At 48.5% G+C, this 21,359-nt stretch overlaps 1 pseudogene; it reads right to left on the bottom strand.

Annotated features, from left to right (window-relative positions):
• LOC147855341 (uncharacterized) overlaps positions 1-21,070 on the bottom strand; it is a 32,427-nt pseudogene extending 11,357 nt beyond the window's left edge.
• Between the last annotated feature and the right edge of the window lie 289 nt (positions 21,071-21,359).

Genomic DNA, 21,359 nt, shown 5'->3' on the forward strand with positions numbered 1-21,359 from the left:
TTCTTGATGAAGCACAAGGTAGACTTGAGTCAAAATAGGTTGTATTGGAACTGCCGAAATTCAATGGCTGGAAGGCCCAAATTTTTTGAAGCCTACCAGCTATGGAAGCAACACCAACTTCCATTCCCCAACGAGTAGCGACAGTGGCAGAGTCAAGAAGGACAAGGACGACCGGAACAAGAATGCCTAGACCCGGACATGGTTTAATGTGGTAAAGGGCCTGGAAGATGAGGACGAATTGGAGACAACCAATTCAGACCAGAGCTGGAACGAATCAAATGCATCTGATTCAAAAGAGTTGTTTGATTTGGAGGAGCCGAATCAACTGAAGGCCAAATGGATGAGAAGGTAGTGGAAATCGACATCGACATGGAGCAACTGACGGGTCCAGAAGTGCCGAAGTCATAGCAGGGTGAAATCATGTGAATGGAAACACTATTATAGCTAACATGTAGCTAAAATGGAAAATTGTAAAGATACATATCATTTATTATGGGGATGGAAATATTACCATTTATGGTCCACATTTTAACTAGTCTTTATTTGAGACCACATTCAAATAATCCCTAAAATTGCCAAAATATGTAAATTACATGCATATTTTTGCATAGCTAATTCATTATGTCAAGGACACAACTAATTGTTCTCATTCCCATGCTTTCACCCAACAGTGAAGGAGTTGTGATAGGCCTTATGAGTAGACAAGACAATCGAGAAGATTGAGGTGCGTGGAACCAGACAGGTTGAGGAGCACAAGCAAGGCTGGAAGACGTCAGGAGGAGCCAGAGGGAAGGACCAGCAGACACTAACACCACGATCCGACCTCAAGTTGAGCTTCAGGGGGAGTGTTGAGCATAGAAGCTAAACATGATCCGGATCGGCTGAATAAGCCAAGAGCCAGATCGGTGTCCTTTCTGGCGACAATACCAGCATTCCCCATTTCAGCCTTCCCTTGCCGATTTCCAGCACTGCCATGCCTCGCCCTACTTGTGGAGGGTCCAAAACTGTTGTTGGCATGTCGATTATGTACAAAATAGTACTCGGCCTCTACCAAGTCTCAATCTCTCAATAAAAAAATAGAATAGAAATAAAGATTAATGCACTTCCACAAAATGAGACAACACAGTATATTTACATGGAAAACCTCAAGAGGCAAAACCACAAGAGTTCGCAGACTCCGAACAGGTCGATTATAGGGTAGAGGTACTACAAAGTGAGACTCAGAGGCAACAACCTCGAGCTCTGTCTTCGCTAGTCAACAGTTACAACAGAAAAGCTTTATGTATCTCTCTCTCTCTCTCTCTCTCTCTTTACCTCTCTCTCTATACAATGATAATGATACCAACAACTAGAATAACAAATTAACACACCAACAGTATTGCCCTAGTTATATTTATAGTTATATAACGTTATTTACAAATGTGACCTCAACAGTCACATTGGAACATATACATATACTAATATGTCTGGCCGGATACCAAACCGGATCCATTTGGTCTGATTCCTTCCTTCGGCTCGTCCGGTTCTCCTCTAGAGGGACCGAATTCCCAACAAACTCCCCCTTCACTCTAGCATGGGATGTATTGTCAATCTGATCCGTTTCTGGCACACATCCAGCTTCTTAGTTGACAACACCTTGGTCAACATATCTGACCCGTTTTCCTCTGTATGGATCTTCATCAGCAAAAATTATTTATCTTCTACCTTCTCTGGAGCTAGTGATATCTTCTCTGGATGTGCTTGGTCCGGGACTGGTAGGCCTTATTCTTTGCAAGGTGGATGGCACTTTGACTGTTATAGTAGAGTCGATATTCCTCCTGTCGAATCCCTAACTCTCCAATGAAGTCCTTCATCTAGATTACTTGTCGGCTTCTATAACCGCCATGTATTCCGCTTCCGTTGTAGACAATCCCACCGATTTCTGCAGTCTTGACTGCCATGATACCGTTCCCCCTACATAGGTCATCATGTATCCGGATGTGATACGGTTGGTATCTACATCAGCTGACATGTTCCCTTCCAATAGGGGTTTACCCGAGCCAAACCAGAGGCACATGCTTGAGGTGTCTTTCAAGTACTGGACTATCCACTTGACGACGGCCTAGTCTTCTCTTCCCGGATTGCTCATGAACCGGTTGACCACTCTGACTGCGTATCCAATATCCGTTCGTGTACACAACATTGCGTACATCAAGCTTCCAACTATAGGGGCATATGATACCTTTTTTATCTCCGCTTTCTCTGCCTTTGTCTTCAGACTTTGTTTTTCCAGACAGTTTGCAATTTGTCGGGAGTGTCGACCTGACCGGCTTGGCATCCGACATGTTGAACCTTTGAAGCACCTTTGTCACATACTTCTCTTGTGACAACCACAACAGCTTCTTAGTCCAGTCCTGGACTATGTGCATTCCCAATATTTGTCTTGCCAGACCCAGATCTTTCATTGAGAAGGTCCAGTTCAAAGCCTTCTTTAGATTCCCGATTTTGATTTGGTCCGGTCCGACGATTAGCATGTCATCCACATACAACAGAAGTATCAGGAAGTTTCCTTCGTCGAATTTCTTCACGAACACGTAGTGGTCGGCCTGCTTCTTGTGATATCCTTGGTCGGTCATGAAGAAGTCGAACTTCCGGTACCATTACCGAGGAGCTTGCCATAGTCCGTATAAGCTCTTCTTCAACTGGCATACTAGGTTCTCCTTCCTTTTTGTTGACGAATCCCTCCGGCTACTGCATGTACATCCCTTCTTCGAGGTCGCCATGTAGGAACGTCGTCTTGACGTCTAGTTGCACTACCTCGGGGTCCATGCTTTGCACTACCTCAAGGTGCATGCTTGCCACTATGCTCAACATTGTCCTAATGGATGTCATCTTGACTACTAGGGACAAGATCTCATCGAAATCCACTCCTTTCTTATGTTGGAAGCCCTTCACCACAATGTGGGCTCTGTACCTCGGTGAATTTCCGGCGTCTCCCGGTTTCCGCTTCTACACCCACTTGTTTTGGAGTGCTCTCTTTCTGTTCGAAAGCTCCGTCAATTCATATGTGTGTTTCTCATGCAAGGAGTCCATCTCATCATGCATGTCACTTACCCACTTGTGGTTGTGGGTGTCTTTATTTGCTTTTTCGAAGCTTTGCAGCTCCCCCTCGTCGGTCAATAAAACATACATCTGGAAATCTCCGAGGGGTCCTCTCTGTTAGAGGGTATCTAGGTCCTTGGTTTTTGACAACCGGCTCCTCTGTCTATTCTTCACCCGAATCTGATTCGGGGTCTTGTCTGGTTCTGGTGTCCGATTCTTCTTCTTCGGTCGATTTGGTTCTTTGTCCCAATCCGGCCAGTTCATCATGGTCTTCCGTTGACATCCAACATCCGACCGGATGTGTCCTAGCATCTTCCAACCAATTTTTGTCGGTCGACCCGAAGTCCACTATCTTCTTCTCCGACTCCCAATTGACAATGGTCATGTCGTCCATGAAGACTATGTCTCGACTTCAGAAAACCTTCTTGTCGTCCAAGTCCCACACTCAATACCCGAACTCATCATCGTCATATTCAAGGAACGGTGAATTCGGGGTCTTCGGCATGGTGAATTCGAGCCAGATTCCCTTTGACCGACAATACTCCTCGAACTGTCCCCGGTATTCGCCTCCATAGTGTGCCCCAACCACCTTCATCTTCCGGTTGGTTTCCCTTTCCACGATCATGTGGAATTCCTTGAAGACGGATGATACCTGGTTCTTCGTCTTCAATGGTGAGACTCGGAGTTGACCACCCATGTTGTCTCGTCACTCAAAAAGTGCAACTCATTTTCCTTGGTGATGAGAAGCAATTCTTCTTCACTTGTCGCAATTACTGATGTTACTTTCAGATCAGAACTCCTCCGGTTCAGACCCTTCTTTGAGTCGGGATTGTCGGTTCCTTTTTCCTTCCAAAAGTGTCAGCAATTCTTTTGGAAGTGTCTCAGCTTCCCACAGTAGAAGCACCTAGGCCACCCTCTTGACTTGGAGCTCGTCCCTGATTGTCTGATTCCGGCCTCTTCCTCGGTTATTGTCTTCATCCGTAACCAAAGCCTTCGGATTGTTTCCAGATTCCCGGTCCTTCTGGCGAGCTTCTTCATCTACCAAGCTCCATTTTACCCTTGCTAGGGATAGTGTTTCCCTTCCGGCTTGGCGTTGCCCAAAGTTACAACTAGCGTCTCCCAACTATCTAGGAGGGAACCGAGCAGCAACAGCACGAGTACCTCGTCAGTTAGAGGTACTTCCAACGAGGTATTTTGGTTTATAAGCCCTTGGAAGGCATTCATGTGCTCTGTTATACTTGCGTCATCTTGGTGTCAGAGTCTCATTAACTTCTAGAATACTGAGACCTGATCCACAACATTTTTACTCTCCAATATGGTATTGATTTTCACCTAGAGCACATGAGCCTTACTTTCTTCATTGAAGTTGTTGTACAGACTCATCTCGATGAAGCATCTTATGTATGTCGTCGTCTTCATATGCATCACCTCCCAGGTCACGACATCAATATTGTCTAGTCTTTTGTCTCCAAACTGTACCAGCAGCTAGAGATCTTTAACCACCAACATGTCTCTCATCTTCGACTTCCACAGTGGGTAGTTGGAGCCGGTGAGCTTGAACATGCCGCCGAAAGAATCTTCCATTTTCTTTCCTTTGTTGTTTGTTCTGATACCAATTTGTACGAAATAGCGCTCGGCCTCTACCGAGTCTCAATCACTCAATAAAAAAAATAAAGATTAATGCACTTCCACATAATTAAATGACACAATATGTTTACGTGGAAAACCACCAGAGTTCACAAACTCCGAACAGGATGAGGCAACGACCTTAAGCTCTATCTTCGCTAGCTGGCGGTTACAACAGAAAAAAATTTGTATCTCTCTCTCTCTCTCTTCGTCTCCCTCCCTCTCTCTTTATACAATGATAATGATACCAACAACTAGAATAACAACTCAACACACTAACAGTATTGCCCTAGTTATATTTATACTCATATAACTTTAGGGTTATTTACAAATGTGACCTCAACAGTCACATTGGAACATATACATATACTAATATGCTTAGCCAGATACCAAACCGAATCCATCTGATCCAGTTTCCGGATATCTTCCGGATCCATCCAGTCCGATTCTTTCCTTCAGCTCGTTTGTTTCTCTTCCGGATTCCATTTGGAGGAACCGAATTCCCAACTGATTTTCTGCTCTTGTTAGCTGCCACCATTGTGTGCCAATCCACCTTGTCCTCCACGACCACATGGACGATCCACCTCCATGTACAACATCTGGATGTCTGATTGTGTGCTCCTTGACACACCGGCGTGGTTCTCTTCGACCATAAGCATTTGACTACAGGTCGAAAAACGATGGTGGCTTCTCCCTTGTGCAGATACCCGTCCGGATCGGCCCGTACCTTTGAGCTAGACCACCGAGGCAAATCTGTACCATTCCGTCCTCGTCCTCCATCACATTGATGGACCCCAAGGCATCACAGATTTCCTTGATTTTGGAGGTTTAGTCTGTCACTGTCATATCCCTCTATCGGATATTGTTGAGCTCTTGACGGAGCTGCAATTTCCGGGTTGTGGTACTTGTGGCGAAAATCTTCTTCAGATTTTCCTAGGCCTCCTTCAGCATCTTCACACCCCGAATGTAGCCCAACACCTTGTCGTGCACACAGGATGCAAGGCAGTAAAAAACTCTACTTGCTCCTTGCTCCCATATCGAAAAATCCTTGTGTGCCAGTTCTAGTGCTACTTCATTTTCTCCGTGGATTTAACTCTAGTAACCCTGCCTAAGTAGGTAGTGGTGCATCTTGTACTCCCAAGATGCGTCGTTGTGTCTGTCCAACTTCTCTGTCGGAAGAGAACCACCCATTCCTCTATCCATTTTCTTCTTCTCTGTTCTTTTCCGAATATTCGGGTTTTTCTGTGTTGAACGCTTGCCGGTAGCAGAGGATTCTCAAGCCTCACGCTCTAACATGGGACAAATGTGGAGGCTCACACTTCACACATTATACTACACATGTTGCACCCATAGAATGAACCATACGTATCATACGTGCATTCGCATTTGAGAATTATTCAATCAAACGTGTATGGTAAATCATCTCAAAGTTGGATTGGATTGACTAGGGTCTATATTATAAATTGATTCACTCTCAATCCTAATAAGTGGACACTAATCCATTGTGAACCACCAACATAAGTATGGTTGCAATATTTGCATTGTATCACATGCATACTTTTGGGATGCGAATCAAGACATCTCTATCATCCTCAGTTTAGAACTTTACAAAAGAATGAGTATGAACTATAGAGATTGAATCAAAATATGTCATTATAAATTATAATCAAACGTTCAAAAACTCATAAAACGTATATTTGAGAATTTGAAGAAAACATGACATAGGCAGTATTAGCATAACAACTTACCACTAGGGTGACCTAATTTCTAATAACAAAGAAAGAAAGAAAGAAAGAAAAAGGAACATGACACTAACATAAAATTTTGCCATGACATAGGCAGTAGTAGCATAACAACTTACCACTCAGGTGAGCTAATTTCTAATAACAAAGAAAGAAAGAAAAAGAAGAAAAAGGAACATGACACTAATAAGAGGATATGAGAAAGTTGGGAATTGAACCCAAGACACGAGTAATAGTAACACAACAACTTACCACTAGGTTGTGCTTAGTTGTAACTTATAATAATAATAAATAAAAGAAAAAAATTATTATAACACTAACATAAAATTTTGCTATGACATGGTACTAATGAGAGAGACAAATGAGAAAATTGGGAATTGAACCCAAGACATAGACAAGAATAGCGTGACTCCTTACCACTAGGGTGAGCTAAATTGTAATGATAATAAATGAAAAAGAAAAAGAAAAATAAAGGAGCATGTATTTTTCCCATTTCAAACGTGTTCGTTTCCAAACGTTGGAATGCTTGCACGAACACGAATATTATGTTCTATGGTTGCACCTAACTACAAAACCATATTCTTTGCAGAATGGGGAAATCGTACACATCGATACATATTAGAGCCCATATCGTTATCTATCATTTGAACCATTGCTTGCATGCGACTTAGCTCACATGCATTGCGATGTGAGATAGGGTTTTGGGGCACAAGTGATGAGAGTGGTCGGCTATGTACACTTTGCCCTAAACAAGTTCGCGAGTCTGAGTATCACACTTTGATACAATGCTCTACCTTTGTTAATATTCGACCATGCTTTCCACATCTCTTCGATGGAGCCCAATCCTTGCATGAATTCCTCTCACAACCACAATGTGCACTCTCGATTGCAACATTCATTGATAAAGTTCTTGAACATCGAGAGTCACTACTCACTTTCACAAATATCACGTGAAATGTAATATTTTTGGTCTCATAGGTCATATTTGACCTCCGAAGATGATAATATAATTTATCTATCAATCAATCAATCTATCTATCTATCTATCTATCTATCTATCTATCTAATACCATGTCGAACAGAAGGGGAAACTAATGAACATCTTGCATGTTCCGAGAATCACGAAGAACTTGGTGTTGATCAGACATATTGTTCACCAAGGAATGCAGGTCTGGTTCACACAGCTCAGATGGTTCATCGAAGAAGAAGACCAGATCATCACGCAAGTGCACCGAGAAGGGAGGATGTTCATTCTCAACACAAACGACGTCGGCACTGCAATGTTTGCCAAGGGCAAAAAGGTCGATTCGGATGTCGACTTGTGGCATAAGCAGATCGGCCACGTCTACTATGAAAGGCTTCAAGAGTTGCAAATGAAACAAGTTGTGTTCGGTTTGCCGAAGCTCAATGGCCGGAAGGCCCAATGTTGATGAGTGGGGGTGGAGCCAAGAACGGCTCCACCCCCTTCCCAAGGGGGTTGAGCATGAGGAAGAGAGAGAGAGAGAGTAGGAAAGAGAGAAAGAAAGATATGTTAATGTCTTCTAAGGCCAAATTTGGCCCATGAGACAATTGGTTTACAACAAAATGAGTATTTATCCAGTCATCATAACTAAAATAAAATAAAGTAAACATAGAACTTAAGCTAAAAGTGTTCTAGTAGTGTACAATACGTGGTATACTTGATAAAGGAAGTGACTTTACACTAATCCTACTTTTATTTCCACCCAAGCCTCTCGAAAAGAAGTGGGGGGTCGAAGGGTTTTGATGTGGGTGTGACCCGTGGTTCCAATGTGTTGGGATTACGGTCCCTCCGGATGGGATGTCCGGAGATGAATGACGGCAAGCCCGGTTGCGGTTACGGAACCGGATGATGAAGAGTACCCGGCATAAAGCCGGATGACGAGTACCCGGTTACGGATCCGGATGCTGAAGACCCCGGTTACGGAGCCGGATGCTGAAGACCCCGGTTACGGAGCCGGATGACGAATGTACCCGGAGAGAGATTCGGATGCGGGGACATATTTGTGAATATGTTTGCTAAGAGCCCTTGAGGCTATATTTGTAAATAGCCCGAAAGTCATATATGTATAAATATGACTTAGGGCAAACAGTTTTATGTTGTTGCTCACTTTTATGAGAAGTGAGAGCAGCCAAGAGAGAGAGAGAGAGAGAGAGAGAGACGAAGAGGTCGACGCCTCTGTGTATTACCGCCGCCTGTGGCGAAGACAGTGAGCTCAAGGTTGTTGCCTTGTAGCTTCACCATTGTACATCCCTGTCGATAGTGATAGTTGGAGTTAGAGGACTCCCGTGGTTTTTCCCATTTAGGGTTTTCCACGTAAAACACTCTGTGTACTCTTCTCTCTATAGTCTTCGTGAACTTTGTATTTTCTTGTTTTCTGGAGTTTATCCTATTCCTCAGTTGTGGCCGAGAGTTGGTTTGCAACAAGTGGTATTAGAGCGACGGTAACACAGAAAATGGAAGGCGGCGGTAGTGGGCCTCCGGGCATGATGGTGCTGAATGCGCAGAACTACGCCGACTGGAAGATCAAGATGGAAGATCTTCTGATTGTTCGGGACCTGTACGAACCGATTGACAGGTCGGAAATACCGAAGGGGGTACTTGAGTCGGAGTGGAGGCTTCTGAACCGGAAAGCCGTTGCAACCATTCGGCAATACGTCGACGTGAGCGTTCTACAACACGTGGCGAACGACACCAACGCATATGAGATGTGGAGGAAGCTGTCGGGCCTCTACGAGAGGAAGAATGCGTTGAACCGGACCTCCCTGATGAGAAAGATAGTGAACCTCAAGTACCGGGACGGCGAGAGTATGGTGGAACACGTGAGCACGTTCATGGGATTCGTGAACCAGCTTGCGGCGATCAAGTTCCCGTTGGAGGATGCAATGCAAGCCATCATCCTGATGTGTACTTTGCCGGACAGCTGGGAGAACTTGGTGGTGACTCTCAGCACCTCCTGCACCGAAGATAACTTGTCCCTACAAACGGTAAAGACAAGTATTTTGAACGAAGAAGCGCGTCGGAGAGATAAAGAACCGGTCTCCGACTCGAAGGCGCTGCTTACCGAATCGGAACGGGGAAGACAATGGAACCGGAGTCCGCAAAGACGGGAGAAGTCGGGGACCCGGTCGCAGTCAAGAGGAAGGCCAACATGTTTCCACTGTGGGAAGCCGGGGCACTTCCGGAAGAATTGTCGGCATTACCGAAAGGACAACGGAGCCGACGACACCGATTCGAAGAAGTCACCGGAGAGAAACGGTGCATACCGGGGAGCCACGGACCGGAGAGGTTCGGATCGGCGAGGGCAGGACCGGAAAGGAACGACGGCACTCGCGGCAAGTGAAGAAGAGATAATGCTCATTACCGAAGAGAGGGAGCTGAACCTTGCCGGTGTAGAGATGACCTGGGTGGTCGATTCCGGAGCGTCGTTCCACTTGACCCCGGAGAAGAAATACTTCTCATCCTACACAGCCGGTGAGCACGGCTTTGTCCGGATGGGAAATGAAGGTACATGCCGGATTGCCGGCATAGGAGACGTGTGGCTGTTAACATCAACCGGATGCAAGATGCTGTTGAAGGATGTGCGACACGTTCCGGAGGTCCGATTGAACCTGATCTCGGCCGGGAGGCTAGATGATGAAGGCTACACGGGTAGCATCCGGAACGGTGTCATGAAGTTCAGCAAAGGGAGCCTAATAATGGCTCGGGCCCGGAAAGACAACACACTGTACCTGATGAATGCCCGGTTATATCCGGAAGAGCTGAATGTGGCAGCCGACACTGCCGGTGAGCTGTGGCACAAGAGACTGTGCCACATGAGTGAGAAGGGGATGAAGAGGCTTGCAGAAGACAACCTTATTCCGGTGAAGCATGTGCACCTGGAGAAGTGCACCGACTGTCTGGCCGGTAAGCAAAACCGGACCTCCTTCCACTCAAGGCCACCGACGAGACGTAGCGCACCATTGGAGTTGGTGCACACTGATGTGTGTCAGGTAGAAACGAAGTCACATGGCAGAGCCCAGTACTTCGTGACTTTCATTGATGATCACAGCCGGAAGCTGTGGACGGCGCCGTTGAAGACAAAGGACCAAGTGTTGTTCGTCTTCAAAGAACTCCACGCGAGAGTGGAAAGAGAATCCGGCAAGAAGCTGAAAGCGATACGAGCGGATAACGGAGGGGAATACCGGGGGCAGTTCCAGGAGTACTGTCGCTCGAAGGGAATCCGGCTCGAGTTTACTGTGCCGAAGACGCCGGAACTGAACGGGCTGGCCGAGAGGATGAACCGGACCATAATGGAGAGGGTCCGGAGTATGCTGGCGCATGCGAAATTACCCAAGGGGTTTTGGGCTGAGGCAATGTCGACGGCGACATACGTGATAAACAGATCACCCTCAGTACCTTTGGACGGAGACACGCCGCAGAAAGTGTGGACCGGTAAGGAAGTGTCCTACCGGCATCTGAAGGTGTTCGGGTGTCTCGCTTACGTGCATGTGGCAAAGGACCGGAGAGGAAAGCTAGATCCAAAGACCCGGCCATGCATATTCCTCGGTTACGGCAACGACGAGTTCGGCTACCGAGTATGGGACCCGGTCGACAAGAAGATATTCAGGAGTCGAGACATCATCTTCATGGAGGACAAGACACTCGCCGACTTGGAGTCGGAGAAGAAGATGAAGAGCTCCAAGTCGACCGGTGAGGATAAACTCTACGAGGAGCAGTCCCGACCGGCAAGGGACCGGTTAGCACTCGAGGATCCGGCCGAAGACGGTGAAGAAACAGAACCGGCCGAAGAAGAAGATGAAAATGATACCGGAACCGGCCCCAATCCCGAAATGGATTCGGATGAAGAAGAAGAATCGGAAGAACCGGTTACCGAAGCTCCCGAACGGAGATACCCTCTAAGAGAGAGAAGGGCCCCCCGGAGATTTCCGGAACCAGAGCACGTGCTGCTAACCGACGAGGGGGAGCCGGAGAGCTTTGAAGAAGCAAAGCATGACACCCAGAGCCGCAGGTGGTTAAGCGCCATGCAGGACGAGATGGATTCCCTGCATGAGAACCACACATATGAACTTGTGGAGTTGCCGAAAGGAAAGCGGGCACTTCGAAACAAGTGGGTGTTCAAGCTGAAACCGGGAGATGCCGGAAACCCCCCGAGATATAAAGCTAGGATCGTAGTGAAGGGGTTCCAGCAGAAGAAGGGCGTCGACTTCGACGAGATATTTGCCCCGGTAGTGAAGATGACCTCCATCCGGACGGTGCTGAGCATAGCGGCAAGCATGGACCTCGAGGTAGAACAGATGGACGTGAAGACGGCATTCCTTCACGGTGACCTCGAAGAAGAGATCTACATGCAGCAACCGGAAGGATTCGAGAAGAAAGGGAAGGAGCACCTGGTATGCCGGTTGAAGAAGAGCCTTTACGGACTGAAGCAGGCTCCCCGGCAATGGTACCGGAAGTTCGACTCCTTCATGACCGACGAGGGGTACCTCAAAACGCAGTCTGACCACTGCGTGTTTGTGAAGAAATTCGAAGGAGGAGACTTTCTAATACTCCTCCTGTACGTGGACGACATGTTGATCGTCGGACGGGACCAGGTCAAGATACGGATGCTGAAGAAGGCTCTTCATCGAACCTTCTCAATGAAGGACTTGGGTCCGGCGAGACAAATACTAGGGATGCACATCATCCGGGACCGGAGCAAGAAGCAGTTGTGGCTGTCACAGGAGAAGTACGTGACAAAGGTGCTTAAACGGTTCAACATGTCGGAAGCAAGACCGGTCGGATCGACCCTTCCGGCAAACTGCAAGTTGTCCAACAAGCAAAGTCCCAAGACAAAGGCTGAAAAGGAGGATATGATGAAAGTGCCGTATGCCTCAGCCGTCGGGAGCTTGATGTATGCCATGGTGTGTACGAGACCGGACATAGGATATGCAGTCGGAGTGGTGAGCCGGTACATGAGCAATCCCGGCAAAGAGCATTGGAACGCGGTCAAGTGGATACTACGATACCTGAAGGGCACGGCAAACGTGTGCCTCCGATTCGGCTCCGGTAAGCCCGAACTCGACGGCTTTACCGATTCGGATATGTCGGCTGATGCAGATACCAGCCGGTCCACATCAGGGTATGTGATGACCTATGCAGGGGGAGCCGTTTCGTGGCAGTCGAGGCTGCAGAAGACGGTTGCGTTGTCAACCACGGAGGCGGAGTACATGGCAGCTGTTGAAGCCGGCAAGGAAATAATATGGATGAAGGACTTCATTAGAGAGCTCGGTATCCAGCAGGAGGAGTACCGACTCTACTGCGACAGTCAGAGTGCCATCCATCTTGCAAAGAACGCGGCCTATCACTCCCGGACGAAGCACATCCAGCGAAGATATCACTGGATCCGGGAAAGGATAGAAGACAAGGAGTTCGTGCTGACGAAGGTCCACACGGACGAGAACGGGTCGGATATGCTGACCAAGGTGCTCACACCCGACAAGCTGGAAGCATGCCGGAAGAGGATCGGATTGGAGAGACATCCCATGCCGAAGTGAAGGGGGAGTTTGTTGGGATTACGGTCCCTCCGGATGGGATGTCCGGAGATGAATGACGGCAAGCCCGGTTGCGGTTACGGAACCGGATGATGAAGAGTACCCGGCATAAAGCCGGATGACGAGTACCCGGTTACGGATCCGGATGCTGAAGACCCCGGTTACGGAGCCGGATGCTGAAGACCCCGGTTACGGAGCCGGATGACGAATGTACCCGGAGAGAGATTCGGATGCGGGGACATATTTGTGAATATGTTTGCTAAGAGCCCTTGAGGCTATATTTGTAAATAGCCCGAAAGTCATATATGTATAAATATGACTTAGGGCAAACAGTTTTATGTTGTTGCTCACTTTTATGAGAAGTGAGAGCAGCCAAGAGAGAGAGAGAGAGAGAGAGAGAGACGAAGAGGTCGACGCCTCTGTGTATTACCGCCGCCTGTGGCGAAGACAGTGAGCTCAAGGTTGTTGCCTTGTAGCTTCACCATTGTACATCCCTGTCGATAGTGATAGTTGGAGTTAGAGGACTCCCGTGGTTTTTCCCATTTAGGGTTTTCCACGTAAAACACTCTGTGTACTCTTCTCTCTATAGTCTTCGTGAACTTTGTATTTTCTTGTTTTCTGGAGTTTATCCTATTCCTCAGTTGTGGCCGAGAGTTGGTCTGCAACACAATGTAGAGAGTGCCCTAGCCATGGCTTCTAAGCGGTGTAGCTCACGTTCCCTTATTTTCATTATTGCTTCCACACCACGTCGAGTTGCTTTGAAACCCGGCATGCGAGTGTAGAAAGTAGCGTGCGGAAGCAAGTATGAAGACAGAACAGAGGAAGGAAACTCAGGTTCAATGGAGAGCTTAGGCTTACACGGTATACGTGGGAGAGACAGAGAGAGAAACACAAAAAACTATATTCAACAATAATACTCAATCTCTGTACATAAGACGTGCTCAGTGAGCACTTTTATACAAGTCCTAAAAGGACTGACCGAAGTACTGACAGTACTTCAATGCTCATCAAGAGCCCCTACACTAACTCCCAAATATATTCCTCATGGAATATCTTTCCTAACGACCTCCCGGTTTATGTACTCGGCCTAACCGATCGGTCCCAACCGATCCGGTCCTCGGCTTCTTCAGCCGATCCGGCCGATGTTGAGCTTGTCTCTCAACACTCCCCCTCAAGCTCAACTTGAGGCTCTTCGGGATCTTCACAGCACCGGTTCCTCCTGGCTTCTCGCCTCGCTCGCGCTCCTCGACCTATTCGACTCCGCGCGCTTCGACCCTTCTGGTCGGTTTGTCTGCTCATGCGGCCCTTATCAGCTCTTCTCCTGTTGCGGTGTTGACGCTTCTCCTGCTGCCTTTTCTTCCGCTTGGGCCTCGGTTGATTCAACGTGTCTGAATCAAACATCCGAACCGACTCGGCTACCTCCGATCGGTCTTTGCTCTCGTCCAAGTTGGCTGTCTCCAACTCGTCTTCGGTCTTCTCGCCCTCGATGGCGTTATCTTCCCCATGCGCGGTTGGCTTCGGCTCTCTCCTTCGGTTGCTCCCCTTCTATCCTCTTCCGAACTTTTCCACTGGTCCGCCCTCGGCTTCTTCAGCCGATCCATCTTCAACCGAGTCAACAAACGAGTCAACCGACTCGGTGTCATGGTCACCGCTCCTTTCCTGCTGCCTTGCTTGGTCGTTCGGGACTATTCTCCCCCTCAAGCTCGGCACGTCGAGGTGACGCAACCCGAGCGTACCTGAGAATTGCCGCAACTTGTCCAGACCAAGAGGCTTTGTGAAGATGTCGGCAGTCTGCCGATCCGTCGGAACGTACTGAAGTTCGACTTCACCGGAAAGGACACGCTCACGGACGAAATGGTAATGCACCTCAATGTCCTTGGTTCATGCGTGAAAGACGGGGTTCTTCGCGAGTTGGATGTTGCTAAGGTTGTCGCAGTAGATCGTCGTTGGATCGGACACCTCCTCTTGCAGGTCCTTAAGTAGCCGCTTCAACCATATGGCTTCGCATGTCGCGACAGCCGCTCCTCGGTACTCAGCTTCGGTGCTCGACAGTGCAACTGTCGGCTGCTTCTTACTGCTCCACGCGATCGCGGCATTCCCGAGGGAGAACGCGTATCCAAACGTGGATCGACGATCGGCGGCGTTGCCAGTCCAATCAGCATCGGTGTAGCTGACTAACTGCGCGACTGTACCGGTCCGATATAGCAGTCCCCGGTCCTTAGTGCCGTTGACATACCGAAGTATGGGTTGCGCACACTGAAGGTGCTCCTCGGTAGGTGGCGCCATGAACTGACTGATCACCCCGACCGGATAACTGAGGTCGGGTCGGGTGATGGTCAAGTATATAAGGCTTCCGACAATTTGTCGGAATCTCGTCGGGTCGCATACCTTTCCCGTATCGGGACGAAGCTTGAAGGTTCTCTCCAGAGGAGTCGAGATGGACTTACAGTCGGCCATCCCGAGTTTGAAGAGCATACTCAGCACGTAGTGACGTTGGCTGATCAATATGCCTTCGGGGGTACGGATCACTTCGATCCCGAGGAAGTAATGAAGGTCCCCCAGATCCTTCATGTCGAACGATGCCGCAAGTTGGAGCTTCACGCGATCGATTTCACCGAGGTCGGCGCCAGTGATGACCAAGTCATCAACATACAGTAAAATACTAACCGGTCCGAGTCGACCTTTCCGGATGAACAGGGAAGAGTCCGATTTTGACGTGACAAAGCCCATCCGACGCAGTTGTTGCGTGATCTTCGCGTTCCAGGCGCGCGGGGCTTGCTTCAGTCCGTAAAGGGACTTCTTCAGTCGACATACTGCCGAGGAGTTCGTTCCGGAGTGAAATCCAGGGGGCTGTACCATGTACACCTGTTCCTCAAGGTCACCTTGCAGGAACGCATTCTTTACATCCATATGATGTAAGTGCCACCCCTTGGCCGCGGCTACTGCGAGCAAAACACGAACGGTTGTCATTTTTGCGACCAGCGCAAACGTCTCATCGTAGTCGATGCCGTGTTTCTGCGCGTAGCCCTTTTCCACTAGCCGAGCCTTGTACCGGTTGACCGAGCCATCGATGGTGTACTTGACTTTGTACACCCATCTACACCCGATCAGCTTCACACCCTTCGGTGCGTCAACCAGGTCCCAGGTCTCGTTCTCCGCCAATGCGTGCATCTCTTCCTCCATCGCGGCGCGCCAATTCGCATCCTTCGCCGCTTCTGCGTAGCTCTCCAGCTCACGCACTTCCGCTACATGAGTAATGTGCGCATAATGATGCACCATGTACTCATTGTATCCGAACCGCACAACTGGGTTCTTCTGGCGGGTAGATCGGCGTAATCTCACATTAGCCGATGTCGAGGCCTTCTCGGTCGACGCGGTCTTCATCTTTAAAGACCCGTCACCCATTCCCTCAGAGTCGGACTCGCGTCGGTCTGACTCGTTCCTTTCCATGCCGGAATCCGACACCTTCTTCTTCCCTTTCTCCTTGCGCGTAAGCCGTCTACTCGGCTTCCTGCGCGGGGATTGCACGACCGAGTCTCCACTACTCGCTGGCTCTTCATCGGACTGGTCGTACCGACTCAGTCGTCCAATTGGTCCACTTAACCGGAGTGAAATCGGACTCTCTTCGCGGGTCTCGATTTCTGGCTCATCCGGAGGCATCTCAGCCTCACTGACCTCATCGTCAGAACTCATATTGGAGTCGGGGTTCCGAGTCGAGGGCAGGTACCAGGACGCGGACTCGTCAAACACAACGTCGCGGCTGACACGCGCTTGTTTGGTGCGAGGGTTATAGCACTTATAACCCTTCTGCTCGTTCGAGTAACCGACCAAGATGCACTTCTCGGCCTTTGCGTTCAGCTTCCTCCTTTTCTCCTTCGGTACATGCACATACGCAATGCTACCGACCACCCTCAAGTGTCTCAAGTTCGGCTTTGTTCCGAAATATAGCTCGTGCGTCGACACTTTGTCTCCAATCCGGTTCTGGATGTATACCGCGGTCCTTACCGCCTCGGCCCAGTAGAACTTGGGCAAGCTCTTCTCCTCCAGCATTGCCCGTGCCGCTTCCACAACTGACCGATTCTTTCTGTCGGCCACGCCGTTCTGCTCTGGCGTGTATCTACAACTGAATTCGCGCCGAATTCCCATTTGTTGTAGGTAACCGTTGAATTGACTAGAAAAGTACTCTTTCCCGCCATCCGACCGTAGACACTTGATCTTTCGTCCCGTTTCGGCTTCCACGAACCCTTTGAGGTCCCAGAAACAGTCGAAGACTTCGCTCTTCCTCTCAATGAGGTAGATCCATGTGTGCCGCGTGTGGTCGTCGATGAAGGAGACGAAATATCGGCTCCCACCAAGACTAACATTTTGTGCCGGCCCCCACACATCCGAGTGTATAAGGTCGAGCTTGTTCCGGCTCCGGTTTCGCTCGTTGGGGAAAGGAAGTCGGTGTTGCTTCCCGAGCTGGCAGGCTTCACAAATTTGTGCCTTTCGGCCACTAAACTTGGGCAATCCGAACACTACCTATTTCGATTGCAGATCTTGAAGCCGCTGGTGGTTGACGTAGCCTATCCGCTTGTGCCACAAGTCGATGTCTGACTCGGTCTTTTGTCCCTTCGCGAACATTGCGGTGCCGCCGTCAGTGGAGTCGAGGATGAACATCCTCCCGTCTCTGCGTCCTTGCGCAATCACATGGCCTTCTTCCTCAATGAAGCACCCGAGGTGTGTAAACCGAACCTCCATCCCTTGGTCGACGATCTGTCCGACCGAGACCAAGTTCTTCGTGATTGTCGGAACGTGCAGCACGTTCTTGAGTTTCCCTTTCTGCCCGACATGGCTAAGGGGAACTTCTCCGACATTCGCGATCGGATGCGGAGTGTCGTCTCCTATTGCGACTACTCCAGGTTGTATCGGTTTTTCAAGGTACGAGAACCACTCCTTATGGCTCGTCATGTGGTTTGACGCGCCGGAATCTACGTACCACACCTCGTCCAATCTCGGGGTGCTCAGTTTCATTGAGTTTGCTTCGTGTCTCGTCACGAAGACAGACCCTTCTCCGGCTCTCCCGGAGTCTTCAGCGTACTGCGATTGCTGCCGATTTCCCTTGTCGGTATGTCTGGAGCTGTTCCCGGAACCAGTTCTCTCCGAATCGGCACGCTTCTTCCACCACTCACTTTCCCTATGGTCTTTCTTGCCACAGTACCAACACTCCGCGATGGCCTTCCCTTGCCGGTTCTCATCGCTTCGACTCCCCCTATTTCCGGAGGGTCCGGAGTTGCTGTCGGCATCACTTTGGTGCCTTCTTCCTTGATCACGTCAGATGCCTCCATTGCGCGCCGACTCACCTCGTCCGCCACGACCACGGGGCCTTTCTCCCTCTGTGTACAACATCTTGCTGTCGGTGTGCGTGCTCGTCGACGCACCCGCGTGGTTCTCCTCTACCAAGAGCATCGACTGTAAGTCGAAAAAGGACAGCGTATTCTCCCGGGTACACACGGCCGTTCGGAACGCTCTGAACTTCGACACCAAACCTCCGAGACAGATCTGGACCATCTCGCTCTCCTCGATGTTCACCTCTATGGAGGCGAGCGAGTCGCAGATATCCTTGATCTTCGAGGTATAGTCCGCCACCGACAAGTCGCGTTGTCGTAGGTTGCTCAACTCCTGTCGGAGCTGAAGCTTCCTAGCTATGGTGCTTGTGGCGAAAATCTTCTTCAGATTTTCCCACGCACCCTTCGGCGTCTTTGCATCCCGAACATAGCTCAATAGTTTTTCGCCCACACATGACGCGAAGCAGTATAATACCCTGCTCGCCGATTGCTCCCACGACGGGAAGTCTCTGTGTGTCGATTCGGGTGCCGCGTCATTAGCTCCTTCGACATAACTCCAGTAGCCGTGCCCGAGCAAGTACTGGTGCATCTTGTAGGACCAAGAGGCGTAGTTGGTTCTGTCGAGCTTCTCTGTTGGAAGCGAGCTCGCCATGCCTCTATCCATCGTTCTTCTTGTTCTTCTTCGTCAAGCTGTGTCGGTTGCAGAGAGGTTCTCAACCCTCGCGCTCTGATACCATGTAGAAAGTAGCGTGCGGAAGCAAGTATGAAGACAGAACAGAGGAAGGAAACTCAGGTTCAATGGAGAGCTTAGGTTTACACGGTATACGCGGGAGAGACAGAGAGAGAAACACAAAAAACTATATTCAACAATAATACTCAATCTCTGTACATAAGACGTGCTCAGTGAGCACTTTTATACAAGTCCTAAAAGGATTGACCGAAGTACTGACAGTACTTCAATGCTCATCAATACACTAACTCCCAAATATATTCCTCACGGAATATCTTTCCTAACGACCTCCCGGTTTATGTACTCGGCCTAACCGATCGGTCCCAACCAATCCGGTCCTCGGCTTCTTCAGCCGATCCGGCCGATGTTGAGCTTGTCTCTCAACACCGAGGACGTCTGGTTCTTCTTTGGTTTTCTGCCTCATCAAGGGAAAGGTCGAGTGGTGCAAGCGTGTCGACATTTGTTGGCTCCCCCTGTTCCTGAAAAACTTCATTTGTCACATGTTGGTGAACATTAGCAACATTATTGTCAACATTTTGTAACTTATTCTCTCTGTGTTGTTTTAGCTCTAGAATGTATTTGCCTAATTTCTTTATATCTAGAGTATCGAATAGTTTGGGGAGGGTGGGAGAGGAACCAAGTATGTCTTGGTATTTTGCCCTTATCTCGGCGTAGATTGGGCACTTGCATATAAAGTGATACTCATCCTCTATCTCTATGTGACATAACCTACATATCCTTTCCTCCCTAGGGACTCCATTAGTACGGCCATTCTCAATCTCAAGTTGGTGAGATGATATTCTAAGTTGTCCAATGGCAACCCTTAGTGCATGTGGTAAGAATACATCTAGATATTTTGGCCGCGTGATAAAACCTAACTCAAAGAAGTGCATGAAGTGTTCCTTATAGTACAACATTTTAGATGGGAGTGGCTCTCGTGGGGTGATCCATTTATACCAAGTGTAAATTTGCCAAATGTCTTGGCGTATTACTTTATTGCGGTCCTCATGAGAGATTAAAGTGTTATCAATCGTGTGGTTGTACCTAAGGGGAGGTAGGTTATTAATGTCTAGACCATTCACAAGAAGCCAACTCACCATCATCCCATACCATGAGCTAGTATAGCCGGACTCATACAATGATCGAGAGGCCTTAAAGGCTTGATGAGATATTCTATCATGTGGTTGGCTATGTATCCTATGAAGAAAGACTACAAGTTGGAAAAGTGCCTCTACTAACATTGGGGGTAACGTGAACTCAGTCCTAATAATTTAATGTGGTACTATCGATTTGCTTCGGAGTTGGCGTGATAACATCGTCACCAATGCTCTCTCTAATTGCATCCACATGAAAGATGGTAATCCTGGAGCCCAAACCGTTGATGCATACATGAGGGAGGGGGTCACTAATGAGTCAAAGAGCCAACCTTTCGTCAGTGGCTCTTGAAAGTATGCTTGGTGGCATTGTCTCTCTAGGAGTGAGAGGGATGCATGTCCTCTCGTAAGTCTATCCTTTGTTGCATGTGTCATCGAGAATTTACATGAGCGAGCACTGAACGTGACTCCGAGATACATGTATGATCCAACCTCCTCAATTGGGCTATGGGAGATAGTTAGGTGACACTTAGCTCTAACTTGGGCCGATGTGTGGAAGATAAGGACTTTATTTTTCCCTAGATTCACTACCGATCCTCGTTGTGCACAAAAGTCATCTAAGGCATTAAGGTGCCTTTGTAGGTCGTGTTCGGATTCAGAGAGCAAAACAATGTCATTCGCATAGAGCAAGATACGAACCTGCGTATCCCCAAGGACTACTCCGTTGCCTCCCTTACGAGCAATAAAATATGTGATCTCATCAATGTAGATCCCAAAAAGTGTCGGTGAGAGGGGGCAACCTTGTTTTACACCAATAGTGCTAGTGAAACAATTGGATAGGCCACCTGGGCATCAGACACACCCAGACACTTGTTCATATAGTGCGTAGATGGCCCAGACCATGTCATCTAGTATCGTCAAGCTTTTAAGCCTATCAAACAACCACTCTCTAGGGACTGTGTCAAAGGCCTTGCGGAAGTCCACAAAACAACAATATAATTTCTTCTTGCGAGCCTTAGTTTGGTAAATTAAGCATACAAGTGTGAAGATATGATCAATGGTGGAGAAGGCTTGTCTAAAGCCAACTTGTTCAGGTGCACGAAGATTTAGGGTCTCCATATAATCACTAAGCTCTGCTTCCATTACTACACCATATAATTTAGCAAGGGTATGACCTATCATAATGGTCCTATATGTATTTGGGTCC

The sequence above is a fragment of the Azolla caroliniana genome, unplaced genomic scaffold (genome assembly GCF_043228905.1).
Source record: "Azolla caroliniana isolate FFs.n. ecotype wild unplaced genomic scaffold, voAzoCaro1.0.p SCAF_14, whole genome shotgun sequence".
In the NCBI taxonomy this organism is placed as follows: domain Eukaryota; kingdom Viridiplantae; phylum Streptophyta; class Polypodiopsida; order Salviniales; family Salviniaceae; genus Azolla; species Azolla caroliniana.